Below are 26,486 nucleotides of genomic sequence, written 5' to 3' on the forward strand. Positions count from 1 at the left end.
CTGTTCAGTGGATTACCAGCAGTGTATTACTTCATGTGAGCCATGATGTTCTCAAAGGTAATGGCAGCACATCTCTGGGCATTGAGCTAATATCCAGGGTTCTGATAACAGTCATAGGTCTCAGAGAGGCCTTTGTGCATGATGTCAACATCACATGGGGGGGTAATGATAGCATCCACCTTACAGTTATATGCAAGCATTGTTAGCCAGAGTGCCTTTGTGTTGGCCTGCACCTCAGAGGTGTAGGTCACAAACATGAGAATACACAGGTCCTCACACTGTGGGACTCCACTCATGTCTAGTCATCAGTTTGACATGGAGTCCATTGCATTCACACCGTGGTTTCTATCTGTGAATCTGTTTACGAGACAACTAGTGCTATAGGGGTTGATGCCTAGCAGAGTGTGTTTGCGTATGATTCCTGAGTGGAGAGTGGTCTCTGAGTATTAGAAGGGCTGCCTATCTTGTTAGCTATTCCATACTGTCACATAGTCATTGCACATGGCACAACACTTTTAAGGCTGTAAATTGTCTACACCTACCTCTACAATTGTTGACAACCGTTGGCCTTGTGATGTGGATGTTGGGATATATACTAGTTCATCAATATAATAGTTTAGCAAACCCCCCCAATGGATTCTGTTATTACACAATCACACTACCACCCACACAGGATACTGTTGTCACACATACTCACACACACTTGCCAGTACTGAGATTAGATCCCCTCTCTATCTATGCATTGCTACTACAGTGTTACACATTTATTGCATGCACCACAGAGCTTATAGGGTGGATGTTGTCCCAAGGCACTTCTAAGGTGTGGAACATCACCAGCTCTTGTAAATTATGGCAATGAGTGATGTAGTGGGTGAGAGATTTCATAAAATACTTTACCCTTCACAAACACACTTTTTCATTTGCCAAAACTTAGGTTAAAACTTCTATCTAACTAGAGTTTTATATTTTTATGTTACGCAGTTATCGCACACACCAGTAAGCTTACAGGGCTCAGGGTTGCCAAAAGGTACTTCTAGGGTGAATGACATCTGCAAAACTGCTAAGGTAGGGCACTGTGACATGTACTGGGTGTAAATGGGCCCAAAATCTTTAAGCTACAAACACATATATACAGACATCTATATATACACACACACACACACACACACACACACACACACACACACACACACACACACACACACACACACACTCACACACACACTTGCCAATATTGAAATTAGAACCCCTACTGCTCTATGCATTGCTACTACAGTGCTATACATTTATCGCACGTGCCATGGAGCTTATAGGGTGGATGCTGTCCCAAGGTACATCTAAGGTGTGATACATCACCAGCCCTTGTAAATTACTGCAATGAGTGATGTAGTGGGTGAGAGATTTCATGAAATACTTTACCCTACACACAGGCACTTTTACATTTGCCAGAACTGAGGTTAGAAGCTATCTAACTAGGGTTTTGTACTTTTATGTTACACAGTTACCACACGCGCCACTGAGCTTACATGGCTCAGGGTTGCTGAAAGGTACCTCTAAGGTGAATTACATCTGCAGGACTGCTAAAGTAGGACACTGAGAAGTGTACTGGGTGTAAATGGGCCCAAAACACACTAACACACTTTTACATTTGCCAGGACTGAGATTAGAACTCCTACCTAACTAGTTATTTCTACTAACAGTTATACCCACACACATACATTTTTACATTTGCCAGGACTGAGATTAGACCTTCTACCTAACTAGTTATTTATATTAGAATGTTACACAGTTATTACATGCACCACAAAGCTTATAAGGGTCAGGACTGCCAACATGTACTTCTAAGGTGAATGACATCTACAGGACTGCTACAGTAGGGCAATGAGAAGTGTACTGGGTGTAAATGGGGCCAAAATCTTTAAGCTACAATACACACACACACACACACACACATATGTATATATATATATATATATATATATATATATATATATATATATATATATATACACACACACACACACACACACACACACACACACACACACACACACACACACACACACACACACACACACACACACACACTTTTACATTTACCAGGATTGAGATTGGAACTCCTAACTAACTAGTTATTTATACTAGAGTGTTACACAGTTACATGTGTAACAGAGCTTATAAGGGTTAGAACTGCTGAAAGGTACTTCTAAGGTTACTAACATCTGCAGGACTGCTAAAGTAGGGCAATGGGCAGTGTACTGGGTTGAGAAGGCTTATGTCCCACATCATAAAGGCACTTCTCTAAGTGTATGAGCATGCCCAGTGTGTCCTTCTTTAGTGTGTGGCTCTGTAGCTTAGGGGTTAGTGCACTGGTCTACTAAACCAGGGGTAATAAGTTCATATCTCATCAGATCCTGTGTTTCCCTTCTTTGTGGGAGGTTGGCATAATGGTTAAGGTGATTACCTTACAGACAGACGGTGCAGGGTTTTATTCTCACATGGGGTAGTTAGCTAGGCTTAAAAATGGCCCACAAGACCAGTTAGCCTACTACTAACCTATGAACATGTGGGACTCCACTCCAGAGATTGTTGTACTCTGGTCCAGGGATTTATGTGCTAAAGCCATGCATCTCCACCTGTTAGTGCATGATATGTGGAGACCACCTATTTAAATAAGGGAACTTTAGGCCATACATAGGGGTGATTGTGATGTATATCTGTTATTAATGTCTGAGGTAATGGGGTTAAAAGTTTGTTTGGGCAGAGCTTCTGTCTGCCATATTTGATGTTTGACACTGTAATTTCTTGTTGCAGTACCTCCAGACATACCTCCTCAGATAATCACAGTGATTTACCAGAGGAATACAGCTATTACCGTCCATCTGCTAGGCATTCTTGCACAATCCAGCATGCTGAGATGTGTGGCTACAGGCAATTGACTACTGATGCTGTGAAAACAATCAAGCACCTTGGTGATATACTAGGATGTGGGAATATATGTGAATTTCTGTTCTGGCATAGTTTGGTTACTAGTACATGGTTGTGTAATACAAGTCAGGCAGAATCAGGGGGACAGGTGGACTCCAGATAGATTTGTTAATGGTAAGATGTGTTTGAGGGGCTGGGTCAGATATGCTGGCATGTAGCTACCAACTGTTTGCATATTGGTTATGTCAAGGGTTGACCACACTTGGGGATCTTGTGTGTCTCACAATGTTTGACCAGACTGGAGGTGTATGTCTGTCTCATATATATGTATACCCCCACATCATTTTGCTTGTCTGCCCACATCATTGAATCATATTGTTGTATGGGATGAGTGATCAGGGAAGGCTTCTGTTGTTCCCCATGGCTGTGGGCCAGGTTTCTGTGGGTGCAGACAGGTCACCATCTGTGTACACCGTTGGTGTAGAGTTTGTGGGAAAAAACAGACTGAAAGTTGTTTGCATAGTTTATAGTGGTGTGCTAGAGCTGCTGGTTGTATAATTGGCTGACTATAATACATTTCACCTGCCAGCTATATTACTTGCATTTAACTGGCTGTATTCTGATAGTTCCCTTTTATTTTTTCTCGTTCCACATGCCAATTATTTTTTTGTTTTTTTGGGGGTTTTTTTGTTTAAGTCCTGGTGCACGCCGTGCACAACCACTTTAGGCAAGGTAAACATGGCTGTACAGCCTCAGACACACCCCCTTGCTTACATGTAAGTAGTGCTGCCATTTTGTGTTTTTTTATTTATTTATTTATTTTTTTTGTTTAAGACCTGGTGCATGCTGCACAAACCTTTTTAGGCAATGTAAACAGAGGCATACAGCCTCAGACACACACCCTTGCTTAGCTGTACTTAGCTAAGCACAAACACAGCTCACGGAGCTCCAATTTGCTTACAACAAGCATGACACACCCCTTTTTCATGTTAGTTGTTCCTCCTGCTTATATGATTGTATTAGAGAATCTACCCAGTTAGATGCAGGTTTTGGACTTAGAATATTTTGTGATTCAGTAAATTTCCCCTCATTTGCATACCCCACCATCTTAGTCCCTAGTTACTGCAGTAAAATGGACCCTTTCCCCTTGACAACCACTGTTCTCTGGTATTGTTTTCATTCTGCATGCCATACACTATAATGGCAAAATGCATATTTCCCTTAAAATTGGGTTTTCTCGTTTTCTTTTTATTTTCAGCATGAGCCTGTTTGCCTATGCTTAAATGGCTGAGATCGGCAAAAAAAATTAGATTTTTATAAAAACTAAACAGTTTATCATGCCAATGACCTTATATTTGCCATTAGCATGCCTAATGAACATAATACATACTTTTTATTAGCTGTCATGCCACCGTTTTGCTATTTGCAGAAATGTACACAGTTATTAACTGAATACATTTCTGCACTGACACTGTTTCCTCACAGAGACCTGACAGCTTACTGAATCACTAATTCACCACATTTGCATGGTTTTCACCAGCAAATGAGGTAATTAGCATGCTGCAGGGTTTTCCATGCAATAACAATGTAGGGAGGCTTGTGCATGCTAAATCAGTAGTTTACTGAATCGCTCAGCTGTCTTTTTCCGTGCAGAGTGGCTGCACTTTTCTTTCATGGAAAAATGACTTTATTGAATCCTGGGGTATATCTTTGCCTCTGAATGTACCATCCCTAGCCATACCCCTACTGAAAACATCAATAAACCCACCTACATTTTGCAGAAGCAACAGAAAATACATGTAGGCAAAACATAAATATAAGAAGTACCCACAAGTCTACTCTGTAAGTATAATTCTACAAACATAAATGACTCTTAAGTTAATGATTTAAGATAGACAATAAACAGCAGTTGACACCACTCTGTTCTATGTATCCTTTATGGTAGTCCCACTAGAAACCTAGAGTGGTATTTATGCCATAAGATTAAATTTGGTCAGGGCATCAGGGATCTCCCCCTACCTTTTTTGATAGGTGTTGTGGGAATTTTACACCATGGGGCTTTAATTTAACATCTTATCTGAAGGACAGCACACTCAGCAGTGTGGCACCCCCTTATACTGTAGTGTCAGTGATCAATTGACCTGGTGTGGTAATAGAAGCCACAGCCTTCTGCACCTAAGGCAAGTGTGCTACCTCTTACATCACTGCCACTGCAAAAACTTTTTGCAAGAAATTTTAATTAGCCCAAACTCTCCAGGCCATTCACTGCTCAAGTCCTCCAGCAAAAAAAATAAATAAATAAAAAAGAGGAAAACATTCATTTTCATTCATTCTTTGTTTGCTGGATAGGTGGGCTAGTCTAAGTATCATTTTCAGCCATGACCCAGGTGGCAGTATGCACAATGACAGAGTTAAAGAAACAAATCAAATACAATAACTGCATTTGGGATAACACTTGGTTGTTACATTTCACAGCAACTAAGAACTAGTTTTATAGAAGTTGAAATTGTACATATAGCAAAGTAGAAACCGTAATATTTCACAGTAGGATGTAAATGCTTTCACAAATATTGGAATATTACCCACAACAATTTTGTCTTTGGCTATATTCAGAGAAACTGGAAGTAGTAACACAAAAGAATCAATTTGAAATGCATCAAGTATAATTTTGAAGTACAGTGATAGATATTTCACAGCTAATGGCCTAAATCAGATACTCATAGTTAACAAAGTGGAAGTAATCTCTATTGAGATATGATACAATAGAGTAATGGAGTAGAAATTAAATTAAATTGTTCATAGCTTCCTAGCCCATAGCTTCGCCATAACTCAAAATATGGGGAACTATACCCATTATCCCATTATTTTTCCTTCGCCTCTTCCGAGCAGTGTATTCCCTGGGGGTCCTAGGCGATATTTCCCATCCATTACATAAGCTACTCTTGAACAAGGCCAGCCAGTGCCATTGGTCAAGATTTCTGGGACACATACTGGGCCCATAGTTCTGCTTTGGGAGATGAATCTATCCCTCCATGCATATCCTATTAATAGCCGTGTAAGGGGTTTAAGTCTTTGGTTCCTTGTCTCTCTGGTGGATCTGAATCTTTGGTGAAGCAGATTCATCAAATCTGGGTTTGATCAAAATTGGTATTACGAGCAAAGTTCTCTGAGGTGAAGGTAGCGACTCAAGCTTAGCTTTGACTCTTTAGGAGCCGAGAGGCAATGGGACGGTGAGGCAGCAGAATCTTCTGAGAGGGTCAGGAACTTTTGTGGTTTCAGTTGTTGAGAGTCAGCATATCGGTGAGAGGGTGGTCAGATTGGGCATTGTACTTGTGGTCAGGTCTGATGGAATTGAGTGAGTGATTGGGACATTGGGAGCTCCCATGATGAGGTGAGATATGATGAGCCTAAGATTAGATTCCCTCCATGGCCTGATAAGAGGGGCACCAGACCGTCTTCTAAGGTGTGGACAGACCACATTAACCCTGGAGACTTTAGCTACTTCCTTCCAATGTTGTTCAGTCCCTGATACCCACCTATTTGGTAGCTCTTGTACTTGGTTTGGTAGCTTCAAGTATGACTATCATTTTTGGCAGGTTTAACTTTGTTTTTTTTTAGGCCATGGCTATTAATTTTTTTGTCCACTTTAACTGAAGCTGTTCTTCTGGCAGATATGTGTATTTCATGTGTTTGTATCCCCTCTTTGCAGTCATCTGTCAACTTTGTTTACTCCTCCCTCTCCTTTTACTTGTTTTTGTGGAAACTTGGTGCCAAAAAAAAGGTGCTGTAGGACATTACCTGTGGGACCCGCCTTGTGACAGGCTTTGGAGTCCCAGGCTTGGCCAACTGGACCCTGACCGACAGGTGGTTGCTGTGGGTTCAGTTTGCAACCCATCTTATTGTGATGTGTGAGTTAACATTTAAACTGCAAGTTTTTTCAATGATGTATGGTAATTATTGTATCGAGGCCGCTTTTGGTCCCAAGCTAGGCTGTGGACATCCTTTCCTCATCATTCCCTTTGGTGAGGCTTGTTTGAAAAGTCAACCAAGTCAAAAAAGGCATGATGCCTTTGACCAAAAACCAAACCAGGTTGGATCAAAGGTCTGGTCTGCAAATTCTAAATGTCTTGGTTAGATCCCATTATATGCTCTCTCCTGTCATTTTTTTGCAGACTAATCAAGCAAATAGGGCGGTAATTTTCAGAGGTCGGTGGGCTTTGCGCCTTTGTGAAGTGGGGGGACAGCAGTGCAGCGCCCTCACCCTAGTGACCCATATCAGAGGTAAGACTTTTAAATAAATGTCCTAATAGTTGTAGGTTTGTTTCCTGGACACTGGGTTGGGTGACACACACAGCGTGGGACACCCAGAGTCCCATGGATGCTGTGTTTTTGAAACGGTTTTTTGGCTAGTTTTGGAAGTGTTTGATCAGTTTGTCGTTTGGTATGGATATCTTTCTCCTTTTGGGGGAGGGAGCAGTTTCACTGAGGGAGTCAGAAGTTTATGTTTGGCAATGTCTGGCAGGATCAGTAATCTGTCTTCATTTTTGACTAGTTCTGAGCATATCTGGGGTTTTTTCCTCCCAGGTTTCCTAACATAAATAAAGTATCCCTTATGTTTGTCTTTTTTTTCTTTGGCCTATTTTCTCTCATTTTTTTTTTATGATTTATTATGCTCTTATTTTTTTTTACTTTTAGTGATCAAGGTCTCAAGGTTTAAGTTTTTTTCTATCTTGTTGTAGCTTCTTTCTTTTTTGTTGTAGTTTTTGTTTATGTTTAGGGTTGGCTGGGGTCCAGAGGTGAGCGCTGCCTTGGTACAGAGAGTCTTTTTGTTTTTTTTCTGGATTTTGCATCCATGCAGTCTGCAGGTGCTGGTGTGAGGCATTCAGATTGATTCAGCGGCTTGAGTACTGTTTTCCGGGGGGGGGGCCTTAGACCACACTACACTTTAGAAGTGTGTGAGTGTGACATCAGCCGTTTTTACTGTGGTCTTTTTTATTTCAGGTGGGGGTGGGATGAGAATTCAATCCCCGGGATTCATGAAGCCATTTTTTCTGTGCAGGAACAGTGTAGTCGCTCCTGCATGGAAAATGTCCGCTGAGCGATTCAGGATAGTTCTGTTATCATGTGCATGAGTGGCCCTACAGTGTTCTAGCACAGAAAACTGTGTGGCATGCAAATCACCTCATTTTCTGGTGAAAACCATGCAAATAAGGTGATTTAGCGATTCATCAAGTTGCTCGGTCTCCGTATTAGAACAGTGTCAGTGCAGAAATGTATTCGGTTAATAACTGAATACATTTCTGCAAATGACAAAACAGAGACATGACAGCTCATGAAAAAACATGTATTATGTTCATTATTCATGCCAATGGCCAAATATAAGGCCATTGGCATGAAAAATGGTTTCATTGTTATGAAAATTAAACTTTTTTTGGCTGATCTCAGCAATTTAAGCATAGTACAGCGGCATTCAAACACAATTGTGCTGAAAATAAAAAAAATGGGAAAACTCAAATCTAAGGTAAATCTGCATTTTGCCATTATAGTCAATGGCATGCAGAATGTAAACAATACCAGGGAGCACTGGTTGTCAAGGGGAAAGGGTCCATTTTAGTGCAACAACTAACAACCTACACGCTGTGGTATGCAAATGAGAGAAATGTTAGTGAATCACAAAATATTCTAAGTCTACACACTGCACCTAACCATGTACGTACTAGAACAAGATCATGTAGGCAGGAGGAGCAACTAACAGGAAAAGGAGAGGTGTAATGCCTGCTGTAAGCACATTGGACCTCATTGGTCCGTGATTACCCTTAGCTAAGCACAACTAAGGAAGAGGATGTGTTAGCACTGTTTACATTGCTTAAATGGGTGTGTGCAACGAGCACTGGGTTTTAGGCTTAAAAAAAAAAAAAAAAAAAAAAAGCAGGAAACAGCAGCATTGTTTACATTTGAGCACTGTGAATGCATGGCGTGCCTCGGGTCTTAAACTAGGAGGAAACTCGTAAGGGGAAATAGCAGTAGGAAAGCAATCAAGGAGAAATAAAATAGTTGGCAAGTGGAATGTATCAGAATCAGCCAATTACACAGGCAACAGCCCAGAGCACCACTATAAAGTATGCAAACACCTTTCAGACTGGTTTTTCCCACAGACTCTACACCACCGGTGGTACACAGATGGAGGATTTTTAACTGGCAAAACTAACTAAAAATGTTAGAGGCTGCTGATGCTTTACTCTGTCAGTATGTGCTAGAGGCTGATGGTGGTGAGGAGGAGAATGCTGACAACTGACCAACAGTGAGGAGGAGGAGAAAAGTGTACAGACTCAGGGTAACCTACCATGGCCTACGTGAGCTGGAGATAGTGGAGCACTATAAGGTGGACAGGGACATTCTACAGCAAATTGTTGAGCTGTGCAAGCCACGCCTCACACACAGAACTAACAGAGGAGAACCCATCCCAGTGGATACCAAGGTATATGTAGGCTTAAGAATACTAGCCACAGGTACCTTCCAAAGACCAACTGGGGATAACATGTGGGTTTCATAGGCATCAGCATCTAGGGTACTCCTCCAGTTCCTGGATGCCATGACACCATATGTCAATGAGCACATATATTTTCCCAGCACCTATGAGGCATTGACCAAAAGTATGCATCTCTTCTACCATACAGCACAATACCCTGAGGTAGTTGGTGCTATAGACTGCATGCACATCTGCATCAAAGCACCACCTGATGAGCGAGGTAGTGTCTACATAAACTGCAAGGGCTTCCCCTCCATCAACAGCCAGGTCATGTGCGATGCCCAGGGCATTATCATGCAAGTGTGTGCTGGCAGCCCTGGAACCTATCACGACTCCCACATCTGGCATTCCTCACAGCTGTATCAGGAGTTTGCCAGGGGGGATAGCCCATATGGCTATCTAGTGGGGGATGCTGGTCATGCACTGGTGTCGTGGCTGATGACACCCATCAGAAATGCACACACACCCAAACAAGAACACCATAATGAGGCACACGCACAAACCCGGATCATTGTAGAGCATGTGTTTGGGATGCTTAAGTCACAGTTCTGCTGCCTTGACATATCCAGTGGAGCCTTGCAGTACTTCCCAGCTACATGTGGACAAATGTTTGTAGTATGTGCCATGCTACACAATATGATCCTGCAAAAACAGCTGCAGCAGGAACAGCACAGGTAGGGGTCACACAGCCCCTGACCATTGCCAAGGCCACCATAGGCACAGATGGACTAGGAGGAGGAACTTCCTGAGCCTGCCCCTGTACGCAGACTGAGGCATGCCCAGTATGTAATGTCATTAACAAAGAGGCAACACACATCACATATACTGACACTGTAGAAACTCAGTGACTGATAGCTCTCAGTACATACAGTAAAATGGATGCCAAACATGACACTACCTGTGCTTTACCATGTATAAGGAGTGTACTACGTGCATCCAACATAGTCAGCCCTCCAGTACCGTCCTCAATACTGGCCCAGCAACAAGGTAAGTCACTCTTCCTATCAATTAGTGAATGGAGTATGTTCTGATAGTTGTATGTATGGTATGGATGCAAGCATGCAAATGAATTGGGTGGCTGAATGAGATAGCAGCAGACAGCTGACAGCTATATGGGACAGCAGGAAATCCATAACAAATACTGGTGTCAACATACTAGGCAGTACTACACAAGGTGACAACTCCCACCGCAGTACATGTGGTAGACCAAATAACTGTGGGTGTCCATAGGTCACACACATGGATGTCAATGAGGGTCACATACCCACCACCAGCCCACTCAGCAGGACAGGTGTAGATGACCATAAAGAAAGGCCAGGCTAAGGCCTCCAAATGATGGCAATAGTGAACAGCCCCCCTCCAGACCTGCACATATATACTACAACAAGTCTGGTAGTTGCATTTTAGTTGTGAAGGGTAAGAAGTCTGAAACTGGAATTTATGCCATTAAAATCTAACATGTTTACTCTACTGATATGCCTTCCTTTCTGCATGATAGGTCACAATACAATATGAAATGGAAGCCAACAGAGTAACTGAAATGCCAGTACAATCATTGTAAATGTTTGAAGTTTTCAGGTGTACACCCCCATCACAATCCAATGTAGAAATGCAGCAACATGTAAGTTTGAAGAGTAATATCACTGGAGCACAGATTGCCAGAGCTGTCCAAAGCTACACGCTAGATTGTTGCATATGTACAATATGCAGGGGTCAGGGTGTTAAGTTTGTTGTGTGTTTAATATTGACTGGAAGTGGTCAGCATGTAGGCCTGGATGGTTGTGTCTCAGTGGCCTAGGTACAGTACTGTGGTTGACAGGGCCATGTACCAACAACTGCAGTGACAACCACACTGCTTCTCAGCTACACCCATGTCAGCAGTTGTACATACCCACTGTTCAGATGTCAATATCTGTCACCATTGAAAAGCTGGACATGCCTTGAATGGGGGCCCATACATAGAAACAGTACACAGGTGCAAGTACCCTACACAGAGTTCATATGAAATGAATGTCAACTGCGCACAACTGTGGAATTATATATAGAGGCTAGCATCACATTAGTTGTCCCTCTAGTATGGAATACTGGTAGTCTGGCCAATCACTGGCAGACCACAAAGGGCGCAGTTATAAAGTAATGACAGGCTGCCCATGTCCACACACAAGGCAGCATAAGGGAAATGTCCCAGGTATATCTGTGAGTCAGGTGCCAGAAGTTTCCATATCACACATACACTCAGCTCACCCCACCATTAGCCACAGGTTTATCACAGGTCATATCCTTGCTGTAGGGAATGTGTACAGCATGACCCCATCTCTTTATGGGAATACATACATGATGCTGCATGCTGAATAGGTGTCCCATGCAGGTGTGTCCCTAGCTGTAAGCAGCAACCTGCCCACATCCAGACCCGTGGATCAGTATGAACAGGAAGGATTGACAGGGACACCTCAACCATTTACCACTGTCACCCCAGGGTAATCCAATGGTTTGCAGCCTGGGAATGTACGAGTGACAGAATGCACTGGCCTGCTACAGATGGCCTGCAGCACTCTCAAATGGCCTACAGTCCTCTGGCAAAGGCCCATGCCTCACCCATAGTGCCAATGTACGGAATGTCAGGGAGTCCTAACTAACAACCTAACACAGTAAACAGAAAACAAATGCAAGGCCATGCTGACAAATGCCAGTAGCATGCCTCCTCATGTCCAACTGCAAGAAGTGTGGACCAAGCCATAAATACTACGGGATAAAGGCCCAACTATAGGGACACTTCTGAGATATTGCTTTCATAATGTTAGGAAGAGGAGTGAATAACAGAAGGGAGGTATAGAAGCATGGATGTCATGAAGTGTGTGAAGTCTGAAACTCTGTCTGCCCATATTACCCACTGACTGCAAATCCTTGAATGAATAGCCACAAAACTGCTTGTAAACCACAAATTGAAGGTAAACTGACCAGATATATGAGTCCTACCTCTGGATAACCTGGGTATATCTGTAAAGCTGAGAGGTATGGCCCCAGCAGGATATGGCCATTCCATTAAGTTGAGAAAAGCACAAGAAGGGGATCCTCAGCCAGCATACTACCAAGGTGCTGGACCATTTATACAGAACCAGCAGTCTATTTTCTGTAGCTACCCCTCCACAATGGCAGGAGTGTGCCAGAATGTGTAGTCTATGCCTCAGAATATTGGTCTCCACTTCATTCATCTTGTGCTTCCCTGGTAAATAACTGTGAGCAAAGAATGATATCTGTCAGTAGTTAGTGCACACACAGCCAGGAAATGGAACAGCTCCTTGTAAGTTCACCAAAGCAGATTCAGTAAATCCAGGTAGGCACCAAACGAATTCAAATAATTCCTTTATTCAGAACCACAGAATGTTTTTTAAGCATGTGGAAAAGCGCATAGTCTCTTTAAATTGTTAATTGGCAGTGCTTTCTAATTAATCTAGGATTTTCAAGGTATATAAGACACCTGATTTAACAGCATGGTGTCGCTTGATAAAGCTCAGAATTCCTCTGAGTGAAAGCGCTTGTGTGTTATCATTCTGTGGTTCTGAATATGAATGTAAAGCTTGTTCATTATTAGAGGATCTGGAAATATTGAATAATAAAATAACAATAACAACTGATGCATATACATACACTTTATGCATCGCCGCTTAGCTAGGGTTAAACAATTCCCGGCGCCATAAAGTCTGCTCTTCAAAATTTCCCTTAGAACTAGCCAGTTGTTTTAGTTTTAGCACTACAATCTGTTTCTGTGAGCTCAGCACTTGCTCAGAACTCATTGTAAGCACTAAATAAGCTTCAAATTACTACAGCCCTCAACTTTCCTCACTTGTCTAGAAGAAAACGGTTTTTAGTACTTAATAAATAAGCACCTATCCAGGCATGTCTGGGGGTCAGCTCCCGGTGTTTTCTCCTGTCTACCTGATGAATCTGGGCATCTTGGGGCAATGCAGCAATTGCCTCATGTACACAGACAGCCCTCTCCTCCTACCACCCAACACTACAACCTGTGAGAGATGCACTTATATAGCCAAACTGGAAGCAAAGCTCTCTTCAAACAAGACTGGACTAGACAGTCAAGAGGAGAAGGTAAACACTTGCACCACACCACACTCATCACATAGTCCCTCAAAACCTACACCACCAAAACACACAGATAGAAACACAAAACACACACCTACATTCATGGAGGCTCTAAATAAAAATCTGCTCAAGCAACGGCGACCTCCAAAGCAGAAACGCAAACAACCTCCACCCCCCAACACAACCCAAATTACACATAGCCCACAATCTCAACCACAGCCCATAAGGTACAACAACGTACCCAAAAGTCTAGTCATAGGTGACTCTATAATCAGGCACACTGATGTTCCACTCACCAGGCTAAACAAGGAGAAAGTTACTGTCAGCTGCCTGTCGGGTGAAAAGAGACATGGAGGAGCTCTCTGATCTTGTAGCTCAGTCAGGTATGACCCTAGCCCTGAGTACCATCCTGCCATCACCCAGAATGATACCACAGTACAAGGACAAAATGATTGACTTCAACAATTGGCTAAGCTTCTGGTGTCATTCTAAGGGGATCCAGTATCTGTCTGCCTGGGATGACATGATCGAAAGACCATGATGCTTTGCTAGAGATGGCCTACACCTGTTGTCCTTGGGATTCGGGATACTGGCTAAGGCTCTTGCCACCCCTATAGTGCCTTTTTTAGGAAAGGTTCAAATGACAAATTAACCACCTTAACAGGTACAAGCAAGCAAAATCTGAGGGTAGTGCTACTCAATGCTAAAAGTCTAAACCTCAAAATGCATTCACTCGGGGCACTCCTTAAAATGGAGAACATCGACATCTGTGCAGTGACAGAGACCTGGTTCAAGGTGTGACACCTGTGCCCTGGCCCAGCAATCAAGGACCCTCAATCCTCACCACTAACACCAGTGAAAGGTGTTTCATATAGGAGGAAAGGATAACAAATACACACAGTAAAGTGCAATTTCCCTTAAGTGCACACAGAGATCACAGCCAGTCTTGGGCTGGTCCCTCCCTTGTTTTCAAGGTCCCCAATAAGACTCCCCACTGGCACAGCTATAGGGTCCAGATCTCAGTCTAGTGGGAATGCTAAAACCTCCAGCACCCTCTCTGTCCAACCAGTGCTTCGTGTCCCTGCCCAAGTAGCTCACACACACACACACACACACACACACACACACACACACACACACACACACACACACACACACACACACACGCACATGCACACACACACACACACACACACACACACACACACACACACACACACACACACACCCACACACACACTTTGAGAAGAGTTTATACAACCACACAGACACTCCTGGGGAAGGCTGGCACAGGTTCTCCAGCTGTGCCCCTTTTCCCAGACTATATGGTAGTACCAGCTGCCACCACCCACTAATATTTATCAGCTACTCAAAGGCTTTTAAAGGGTGTCCAATTATTACTGTGTAATATTATTATCCAATTGGTAGTATAGCCCTGAGCTAAAGCTACTGGAGTGGCTTTGTACAATTTTACCCAAGGCATGCAAGTACTCTAAAGAGCTTAAATTATCTATACAAAAACAGCCACAGTTGAAAGGGTTTAAAATATTTAATAACAAATTGTCAAAACACAAGACAATCCTTTTTACTACACAGTGCTAGTCAAGAGTTCAGAGATCACAGAGAAATACTTAACATAATTCAATAGTACAGTTCTGACATCACAGTAAAAACACTTAGTCTAATATTTTAGTTTCTCGCTATTTCTAAGACAAAACACAAGTCTAAGATAAACTTTTACAGCAAGTCAGTGCTAATAAGTTGGATGGTCAAGACAAAAATGCTTAATGCTCTCTGATTCTCTATGTTTTTTTTAAATCATATTCCTGGTTCACATTACATAATTCTTCACACTTCCCTGAGTTCCCAGGATAACAGAAGCTACATTTACATTCTTCACCTCTGGGCAGAAACCAGAGCAATAAAGGACATTTATACATGCAAATTCTGGCCATTAACTCTGGCCTTAAAACAATAGCAAGAATTCTTTCATCTAGACCAGCTGGAGCCGTGTTTACATCAAAGGGTCACAACATGCTTTACTTGGTCAGTAGAGTGCACTGTTGTTACATTTTTTCCCCAGTTCTAGATGTAACACTATTTTTACCATTTAAGACAACAAGCCTGTGGTTTACATTAATATTTACAGATGACAGAATTATCTCCAAATTTCTATCTGGCTAGGCTGGAAGCCTTCATCTATCTTCCCCCAATATTCACATATCTCCCCCTTTGGAGAACTCAAGCTAGTTTTTCAAGTGGCCCTTGAGAAACGCTGCTTGAGGGAGTTAGGTCTATCTGAGTGTACCTTACCCCATTCCCTGTCTTGACAGTCCATCTGCATTGGCATTGCTAACCCCACTGCGGTGCTGCACAGACATACATGCTTGCAACCCCAGGCTCCATCTTAGCGACTTGGCATTTTGCTGGCTGGCTCTGTTTAATCATGTTAGGGGATTGTGATCTGTCATAACAGTGAATTTCCTTCCATACAGATAAGGCTGATGTTTCTGCACTGCCCACACTATGGCTAGACATACCTTTTCTACAGCTGCATAGCATTCCTCCCTGGGTTGGAGACTATGACTGAGATAAACCACTGGGTGCTCTTCCCCCTCTGAAGAAATCTGGCTAAGTACAGCCCCCACCCCATGGTTCGAAGCATCCACCTGCACAAAAAAATTATTTGCTGTAATCTGGACTGACTAACACAGGGGGTCCTCCCAAAGCTTCTTTAAGCTACTGGAATGTCTGCTCACATGCTAGGGTCCACACTACCTTGTCTGGCCTGTTCTTTTTTATCAGGTCTGTGAGAGGAGCACCTATGGTACTATAACTGGGGATGAACTTTCTGTAGTATCCTGCTGTCCCTAAAATGGCCTCACTTGCTTTTTGGTAACAGGTGCAGACCATGCCTGAATAGCTTCCACTTTGGCAGGTTCTACCACTCCCCACTCTATGTCCTAGGTAGGAGACCTCTGCCATACCCACCTGACATTTGCTTGGCTTAATGGTCAACCCTGCTCTCTGTTGTCTGCCCAGCACCTCCCTGACATGCTGAAGGTACTCTGGCAAGGAATGGCTGTAGATGGCAATATCATCTAGGTAAGCAAGGGCAAACCCTCATGCTCTTGCTAGGATATGATCTAGCAGCCTCTGGAAAGCTGCTGTGGCAAACTCCATCCAAAAGGGCATCTTTGTGAACTCATACAAGCCAAAAGGAGTCACAAAGGCTGACTTCTCTCTAGCACTGGGAGTCAAGGGCACCTGCCAGTAACCCTTGCTAAGATCAATTGTTGTAAGATACTTAGCCTCACCCAGCTGCTCTAGGGCCTCATCTGTCCTAGCCATGGGGTAAGCATCTGACTCTGTGTGACTATTTAATTTCCTATAGTCCACACAGAACCTGGTGTTGCCATCCTTCTTTGGCATCAGCACCAGTGGGGAGGCCCAGGGACTGTTGGAATCTTGAATCACCCCTAGTTCCAACATCTCCTGTACCTCCTCCCTCAGAGTCTGTTTGACTCTCTCAGGCACTCTGTAAAGAGCCTGCCTAATAGGCCTTTGGGGTCCTGTATCCACCTGGTGCTAACCCAGGTGCATGCACCCTGGTTTCCCAGTGAACATGTCCCAAATTCCTGCAACACTGCTCGGATTTCTCGAACCTGGGTAGGAGATAGCTGCTGGGACATTGCTACCCTTTCCACTGAGGTGTCAGCCCGAGCCACATTGAGGTGATCAGTCCACAGATATCCCTCAGACTCCTCCTGCAATCCACTGCAAATGCTCAGCACAAGGGCCTCCCTATCATGGTAAGGTTTCATCATGTTAACATGGTACAATTTGTGCCCCTGCCTTCTGCTTAGCAGTTCCAACATGCAAGTAACATCACTTACCTTTCTTACCACCTTGTAGGATCCCTCCCAAGCTGCTTGCAGCTTGTTGTGTCTGACAGGAATGAGAACCATTACCTGCTGCCCCACAGCATACTCTCTAGCTCGAGAATTTCTGTCATACCACACCTTTTCCTGTTGTTGGGCTTCTGCCTGGTTCTCCTAGGCCAAGCCCATGAGTTCCATGAGCCTTGTCCTGTGGTTCAGGACATATGCCACAACAGACTCCTTGTGAGACTTGCACTCAGCTTCCCACTCATCTCGAATTAAATCTAGAGGTCCCCTCACCTTATGCCCATACAGCAACTCAAAGGGTGAAAAACCTGTGGATTCCTGGGGAACCTCTCTGTAAGCAAATAACAGATGGGGCAGATATTTGTCCCATTCCCTCTTAAACTGATCTGCAAATGCCCATAGCATGGACTTGATTGTAGAGTTTAACCTCTCAACAAGACCATTAGTCTGGGGATGGTAGGGGGTGGTCTTCATGTGGTTCACCACACAAGACTTCCACAGGCAAGCCATCAGGTCTGACATGAAATTGGCACCTCTGTCGGTCAGTATTTCTTTTGGGAAACCTACACTGCTGAAAATCTCTAACAAAGCATTTGCCACCTTCCCTGCCTCAATGGAGGACAAAGCCACTGCCTCGGGGTATCGTGTAACATAATCCACTACCACTAGGATATGCTTTTTCCCTGTGGAACGTGGGGTACTCAGAGGACCCACAATACCCATAGCTACCCTCTGAAATGGCTCCTCAATCACAGGCAAAGGCATCAAAGGAGCTCTCACCTTGTCTCCTGCCTTGGCTAACTTTTGGCACTGCTCAGAGGTCCTGCAATACCCTGTTACATCTCTGGAAATTCCAGGCAAATAGAAGTTCTGCATAATACACCTCTTTGTACATTTTATGCCATTATGACCTGCAAAGGGAATATCATGTGCTATGGCTAGAAGCACAAGATGGTAGGCTCTAGACACTACCAACTGCTTTACTCTCTCACCTTCCAGCCCTCCCTCAGGGGTCCACTCTCTGTATAGTAACCCTTTGCCTAGTATACAGATTCCCCCTTTCCTTGAGAATCAGGTGCCTCCCTAGCAACCTGCCTCAGGCCTTGCAATGTAGGGTCTGAAAGCTGAGCCTGTCTCAACTCTCTCCTTGTAACCCTTCCCAGCTCCCCTTCCACAGGAAGTCTGGCATCCTCTGACAGTGGTGCCCCACTGTCAGCCTGGGTACTACTACTCACCTCTACTTTTGCAGTCACTCTGTCCAAGGGACCATCAGTACCCCCAAGCAGCTGTGGCTCACCTTCAGTCTCACTGCTACAGGTTATCTCCCTCCCTGAAGTAATCACCTCACCAGTCCTGGCTGAAAGTATGCAGTCTGTCTGGGTCACCCCCATGCTACCAGACCCACATGCTTGTCTCCTGGCCTGACTGCGTTTAACTGCCCAAGCACAGGTTACTGCACTATCAAAATCATTCCCTATCAGGACATCTGCAGGTATATCCTCAAACACGGGAAACAAACAAAGGCCAGCAATACGGTTCCAAAGGCTTTATTGGAATAAAGTAGGTGCCATTGAAGCACCATAATACTCTCACAACAACAAAAAGCGTGACCTCAAACTAGTTTCGGTAGAACACCTTCTTCAGTGAGGACAAATAGCAAAGACATGCTCCATTAAACACACTCCATATTTATATATATCCATAGCCAATAACAAATGGCTACCACTTAACTGCATATTAATTATTTAAAGTGTGCAAAACATTATTAAATAAAATGCACTTCCCATAATGATCAGTATTCAGAATAGAATATTATCCATATTCTAAACACAAAATGTGATATAAATAACAATATAATATTGAAATAGATAAATAAATAGTGCCAAGGAATATGGTGTGTAATACCATATATATGTATAAGGTAAATTATAAATGGTCATTTAGTCCAGGTGGAAATAAGGCTCCCAAATGTATAATCCAATATTTTTCTTTGTTACTAAGAATACTTTGCCAACCCAACTGATTTTGTCTGTTCCCCTGTACTTTATCAATGACTGTAAACATAAATTTAGCAGATTTATGTTTGATGGAATGTTGGTATAAAGCATTACTGATTTTATGATTCCGAATATCACTACGATGTTCACCTATTCTGATTCTGAGAGATCGTGAAGTTTTACCTACATAGAAAGCTTTGCAATGGCATGTAGCCAAATAAATCACCCAACTAGATGAACAATTGGCAAAGATACGAGTGTCAAATATCTTGCTGGTATTGGCACTAGAAAATTGTTTAATTTTATTAACATTTCCACAAGAAGAACAATGACCACAAGGAAACGTCCCCAAAAGTTCATCCCCAGTAATGGTAAGTTGTCTATATGTGGCACCCCCACTATCCCGATGTTTATAGTGGGAAAATAACATGCCTAAAATTTTGCCCCTCCTGTAGGAAATAGAACATTGTTCAGTCAATATATGACGAAGATGGTCATTAGCCATAAGTATATTCCAATTGTTGTTCAATACGTTTCTAATTAGTTGGTGATTTTTCCCAAAAGTGGTAATAAATCTAATGGTGTCATCCATAACACCATCCTTCTTTTGGTATCGTAAAAGATCTGATCTCTCATGTTGGTCTGTCCACACCCTAGCTCTAGAAATGTCCCTATATGAGTAACCTCTATCCAAAAATCTCTTATTTAAATCCTGTTTAGCGTCCTCATAATCAACCAGAGAGGAGTTAATACGTTTTATGCGTAAATACTGTGATTTTGGAATATTGCGGATGGTGTGACATGGGTGCATGCTTGAAGAATGGAGTAATGTGTTGAATTGTGGATATTTCCTATGTATTTTAGTATTCAGGGTGTTGTCTTCATTACGATATATCGTAACATGCAGTGATATTCGGAATCATAAAATCAGTAATGCTTTATACCAACATTCCATCAAACATAAATCTGCTAAATTTATGTTTACGGTCATTGATAAAGTACAGGGGAACAGACAAAATCAGTTGGGTTGGCAAAGTATTCTTAGTAACAAAGAAAAATATTGGATTATACATTTGGGAGCCTTATTCCCACCTGGACTAAATGACCATTTATAATTTACCTTATACATATATATGGTATTACACACCATATTCCTTGGCACTATTTGTTTATCTATTTCAATATTATATTGTTATTTATATCACATTTTGTGTTTAGAATATGGATAATATTCTATTCTGAATACTGATCATTATGGGAAGTGCATTTTATTTAATAATGTTTTGCACACTTTAAATAATTAATATGCAGTTAAGTGGTAGCCATTTGTTATTGGCTATGGATATATATAAATATGGAGTGTGTTTAATGGAGCATGTCTTTGCTATTTGTCCTCACTGAAGAAGGTGTTCTACCGAAACTAGTTTGAGGTCACGCTTTTTGTTGTTGTGAGAGTATTATGGTGCTTCAATGGCACCTACTTTATTCCAATAAAGCCTTTGGAACCATATTGCTGGCCTTTGTTTGTTTCCTGAGATGATGTTGGGCCGTGCAAGCTTGAACGTGCATGGGTTTGTGTGCTATATCCTCAAACACACCTACTTGCTGGCTTCCTTTCCCACCCTCCCAGTCAATGTGTACCCTAGCCAGAGGTATTTGGAATGAGATCCCTCCTAAAGCCCTGACAGGAGTAGACTGCCCAGGCAAGTAGTGCTCCTCTGTAACCATTGCAGGCTTTACAATGGTTATATCAGAGGCTGTGTCTCTCTTGGCAATGGCCTCTTTGCCATTCACTACAATAGGATATAACCTCTGGTGGTAGTGTGGTTCCCTTGTTGTCCCAGGACAACCTAATATTGGCATTTTGTCTTTCCCACTTACTGGCTCCCTCACCTTTTGTTCCCCACCTTGCCTCTGTGGACACCTGTATGCCACATGGTCCCACTGCTTGCATTCAAAACATTTAACCCTAGCTCCTGAATGTGTACCTGGACTAGTGGCTTCCCCTGCTACTAGCAGATTCTGTTGGGGCAATCTGTGCTGCCCACCATGGGTTCCTTTGGACCCATGAGCAGTACTGGGGGTCCCTTTCCTGTGCAGGGCTGCCATGCTTGCCAGGTATAGGTCTCCCTTCTTTCCAACTCATTTGAATTGGCACATTATCTATCAGCTAACCAGATCCTCATGTCCTCAGGCAAAGTGCTAAGGGCTTGCTCCCTCACCAAAAGGTCTGCCAGCCCTTCAAAAGTGGTGACCTAACATCCACTCACCCACCTATGGAAATAAGTGCTCAGTTCAGAAACATATTCACACACACTTTCATCTGCCTTGTGTCTATGCTCACAAAACCTTTTTCCTATACATTTCAGGTGTTAGCTTAAACAATTCTAACAAGTGATTTTTAACAGGAGTATAATCAAAACATGCAATGACAGACATTTTTGACACAACAGTTATAGCTTTACCATGGAATAAGGGGGTCAGGAACTATACCCAGAGCCTTTGGTCAACACCATACTGTTTGCATACCGTCTCAAACATATGAATGAAACTATCAAAATTATTCCCCTCTTTAAACTAGGGAAGAAATCTACTGACCTTTTGTGCTTCTGGGGTCCAGTTACTGCCTTCCCCATTACCTCCATGACTCTGGCAAAGAGTCAGCATTTCCCTCTCATGCTTCCTCTGCTGCTCCTTTTCCTCGGCTTCCAGGTGTAACAGTTTCTCATTCTCCTCAGCCTGTAGACTTCTCAGTCTCTCAGCTCCTTCTATCTCCAAATTCCTGGCCACCAACTCAAATCTCTTTAGCTCCAGATGGATTTTTAAGTCCTCTGCAGAAAGGCTGAGCTGTCCATTCTCCTAGGGTATTATATCTCCACTGCTATTCTGATTGTCCTCCTGGTTGCTATTTTCTGATGCAGCTGTAAACAAGGCTGTAGTCAGGTCTGTCTTAGTCAGGTTTCCATGCACCAATCCCCTAGCCTGGCACATCTCAGCCAGCTGGCTCCTTACCAGCTTTCCATACTCCTCTGCTGACATGCTGCCTGCTCACGCTGACTAACTAAGCTAACAAAAGAAATAAAACAATTGTGGTCTGAACTCTGACTATTCACTGCATGGCTGATTTAGAGTACAAAACACTTTCAGAGCTCACTGTACACAAACTACCAGAATTCACTGTACCCACACCGCTACAGCCAATTAGTATTTGCCAACTAATTAATATGTGGTGTGGATATCCCACCACTGCCAAACAATTAATATGTGATGCCTCTGACCTGGCCCAGCAATCAAGGAGCCTCAATCCTCACCACTAACACCAGTGAGGGGTGTCTCATCTAGGAGGAAAGGATAACAAATACACACAGTAAAGTGCAATGTCCCTTAAGAGCACACAAAGATCACATCCAGTCTGGGGCTGGTCGCTCCCTTGCTCTCCAGGTCCCCAATAAGACTCCCCACTGGGACAGCTATAAGGTCCAGAGACTAGTGGGAAAGATAAAACCTCCAGCACCCTCTCTGTCCAACCAGTAATTTGTGTCCCTGCCACACACACACACACACACACACACACACACACACACACACACACACACACGCACACACACTTTGAGAAGAGTTTATACAACCACACAGACACTCCTGGAGAAGGCTGGAACAGGTTCGCCAGCTGTTCCCCTTTTCCCCAGACTATATGGTAGTACCAGTTGCCACCACCCACTAATATTTATCAGCTACTCAAAGGCTTTAAAAGGGTGTCCAATTATTACTGTGCAATATTAATATCCATTTGGTAGTACAGCACCGGGCTAAAGCTATTCGAGTGGCTTTGTACAATTTTACCAATGACATGCAAGTACTCTAAAGAGCTTAAATTATATTCAAAAACAGCCACAGTTGAAAGGGTTTAAAAATATTTAATAACAAATAGTCAAAACACAAGACAATACCTTTTACTACACAGTGCTAATCAAGAGTTCAGAGATCACAGAAAAATACTTAAAATAATTCAGTAGTACAGTTCTGACATCACAGAAAAACACTTAGTCTAATCTTTCTAGTTTCTAACTATTTCTAAGAAAAAACACAAGTCTAAGATAAACTTACATATAGAGCAAGACAGTGCTGATGAGTTGGATGGTCAAGACAAAAATGCTTAATGCTCTCTGATTCCCTTTTTTAAAATCACATTCCTGGTTCACATTACATCATTCTTCACACTTCCCTGGGTTCCCAGGCTAACCGAAACTACATTTACATTCTTCACCTCTGGGCAGAACCCAGAGCAATAAAGGACATTTATGCATGCAAATTCTGGCCATTAACTCTGGCCTTAAAACAATAGTAATAATTCCTTCATCTAGACTGGCCACAGCCATGTTTACATCAAAGGGTCACAAAATGCTTTAATTGGTCAGTAAAGTGCACTGTTGTTACATTTTATCCAGTTCCACATGTAACACTATTTTTAACATTTAAGACAACAAGCCTGTGGTTTACATTAATATTTACAGATGCCAGAATTATCTCCAAAAGTTTATCTGGCTAAGCTGGCAGCCTTCATCTATATTTAGCACCATGAGATCTGTAACAAATACTAGTATCACCATAGTACCCAGTACTACACAGTGTGAGAAAACCCACTGCAGGAAATGTGCTGGGCCACATGTGTGTCCATATGACTCACATATGCCAATCAGGGAGGTTCACATACACAACAACAGTCTCAGCTAGCAGGACAGGTGTAGATAAACATAAACAAAGGCTGTGTTATGGCCTCTGAATGATGCATATGGGTAACCTCCCCAGGCCTCAACAAACAGACTGACATGGCATGGCTGTTGGGCTAGATATACAAGCAGAACACAGGTATGCATCACATTATCTGGTCCTGTAGTAGGGTATCCCCTACTACAGGACCAGATAATGTGATGCATACCTGTATGTACAATTCCAAGGGTGTCTTCATCTGAGACTGTAGGACTGACAGAATGCAATGGTCTGCCACATCTGGCCCGCATCAATACCTAATGGCGCACAGGCCTCTGCCAAAGGCCTGTGTCTCACATGTACTGCCAATGCATGTTAAGTCATGGACACCCAAATAACATAACTCAATCCACATAAGCCATATGCAAGGCCATGTGTAAAAACCACAGTAACATGTCCACCATGCTCCACTGCATGAACTGTGGACCAACACCAACAAACCGCTGTAATGGGGTGATAACCTTAGGGAAAGTATCAGAGAATGTATGCATAATGTATGGAAGAGGATAGAATAAGAGGGGGGGGTGGGAGCATGGGCAGCATGGAATGTGCAAGGTCCGACACAAAGTTGTGTGCACACACTATCCTTGCCTGCAAACACATAAATGGGTGGCTACATACCTGCCCGTACAACACAATAGGGGTAATGTCCTGACTCATGGCCCCTGCCTCTGAGTAACCTGTGCAAATCTGTACAGCTGTGAGGTATTGCCACAGAAAGATAAGGCCATACTGTCATGTCAATGGATGTACAAGTATGGGATCCTCTGCCAGCACTGTACCAAGGTGCTGAACCAGATACACAGATCCAGCAGCAAGTGTCTGTAGCTCCCTCTCCAGAATGGCATAACTCACCATGAATATGTAGGCATCTGCCCACAATAACAGACACAGCTGCAGTCACCCTTGTCCCCCAAGACATCACTGTGAGCATGAATGTCCACCTCATAGTGTATAACAGTACACATGTCTGAATACCTCTGCTAACAACAGTACCATGTAGCTGAAGCAGCACAGACACAATCACCTACAGTACACATTATCCCCTGGACCATTTGTCCCCATATTGCCAAATGATCAACAGATACCCTGCATAAACAGTTTTCTACCTGTAGGTGTACAACACAAAGATCTGCACTGGAGTACAAACTACCTGGAATTGATCCACACATTCAATACAGAAGGGCATACTGGGCATGCTCACACAATTAAACAAATGAAGCCCATGTCTGCAAATAACAGTGGACCATACATATCTGGCAGTTGTAGATGTTAGTGCCTACACTCCTCAATATGCACCGGTCATGCTTTGCACACACAGTGGATAGGACTACAGACATATATCCAAGGAGAGCACACTATAATAAGCCAAAAGTAGACATACATAGATGTGTGGAAGAGACTGGCTGTGACAAGGAGCCATCCATTACGAGGCCAGTCCCACCCAGCACACAGCCAAATGGCTACAAACACATGAGGGGTAAATGTCACTCACTGTAGACATTAGCCACTGGTATCTGTCAGTATTACAGACTATGTGGTGCAAGTGCTAGCTGTGCAACATGACTGTACAAGGAAGTAGTCATCTAGGAGTTGTATACATGTACCTGTGGTATATAACCCTGCATGTGCCCACATTTGGTATGTCAACCTCTAGATGAATGGGTTATGGCCCATGCACACACACTGCCCTCCCAATTGCCCTACTATGAGAAGCCTGCTGAGGTCATCTACTTTGAAATACATCTTTGGGAAAAACATTGCCCAGAAATCTCTGTGGCATGTCCTATAACTGTGCACTGCTGTAGTGTGATAAACTAGCTAAGTAGAAATTCTAATCCCAGATGAGGCAACTGTGTGTGTTTCTGTCTGTGTAGAGCAATGTTTTTTAGGCTAGTCACACTCACTACAATTCAAACGCCCTACTTTGGCAAGGCTGATGATGTCATTCATTGTGAAATACACCTTTGGGGAAGAAATACTCTAGTAATCCCAGTGGTGTGTCCTAGAACCGCATAATGCTGTAGTGTGGTGTAAAGCTCTGGTAGGGGTTTTATTTCCACACATGGCAGGTGTGGATGTTTGTGTGTGCATGCTTCTATGTTTGTGTAGGGAGCAATGCTTTTTAGGCTAGTCAAACTCACTACAATTCAAATGCCCTACTTTGGCAAGCCTGCTGATGTCATTCACTGTGAAATACACCTTTGGGGAAGGAGTACTCCAGTAATACCTCTGCTGCGTCCTTTAGCAGCATAA

This window comes from Protopterus annectens, chromosome 2.part2, assembly GCF_019279795.1.
Source record: "Protopterus annectens isolate FY-2018-M chromosome 2.part2, PAN1.0, whole genome shotgun sequence".
Taxonomy (NCBI): domain Eukaryota; kingdom Metazoa; phylum Chordata; order Ceratodontiformes; family Protopteridae; genus Protopterus; species Protopterus annectens.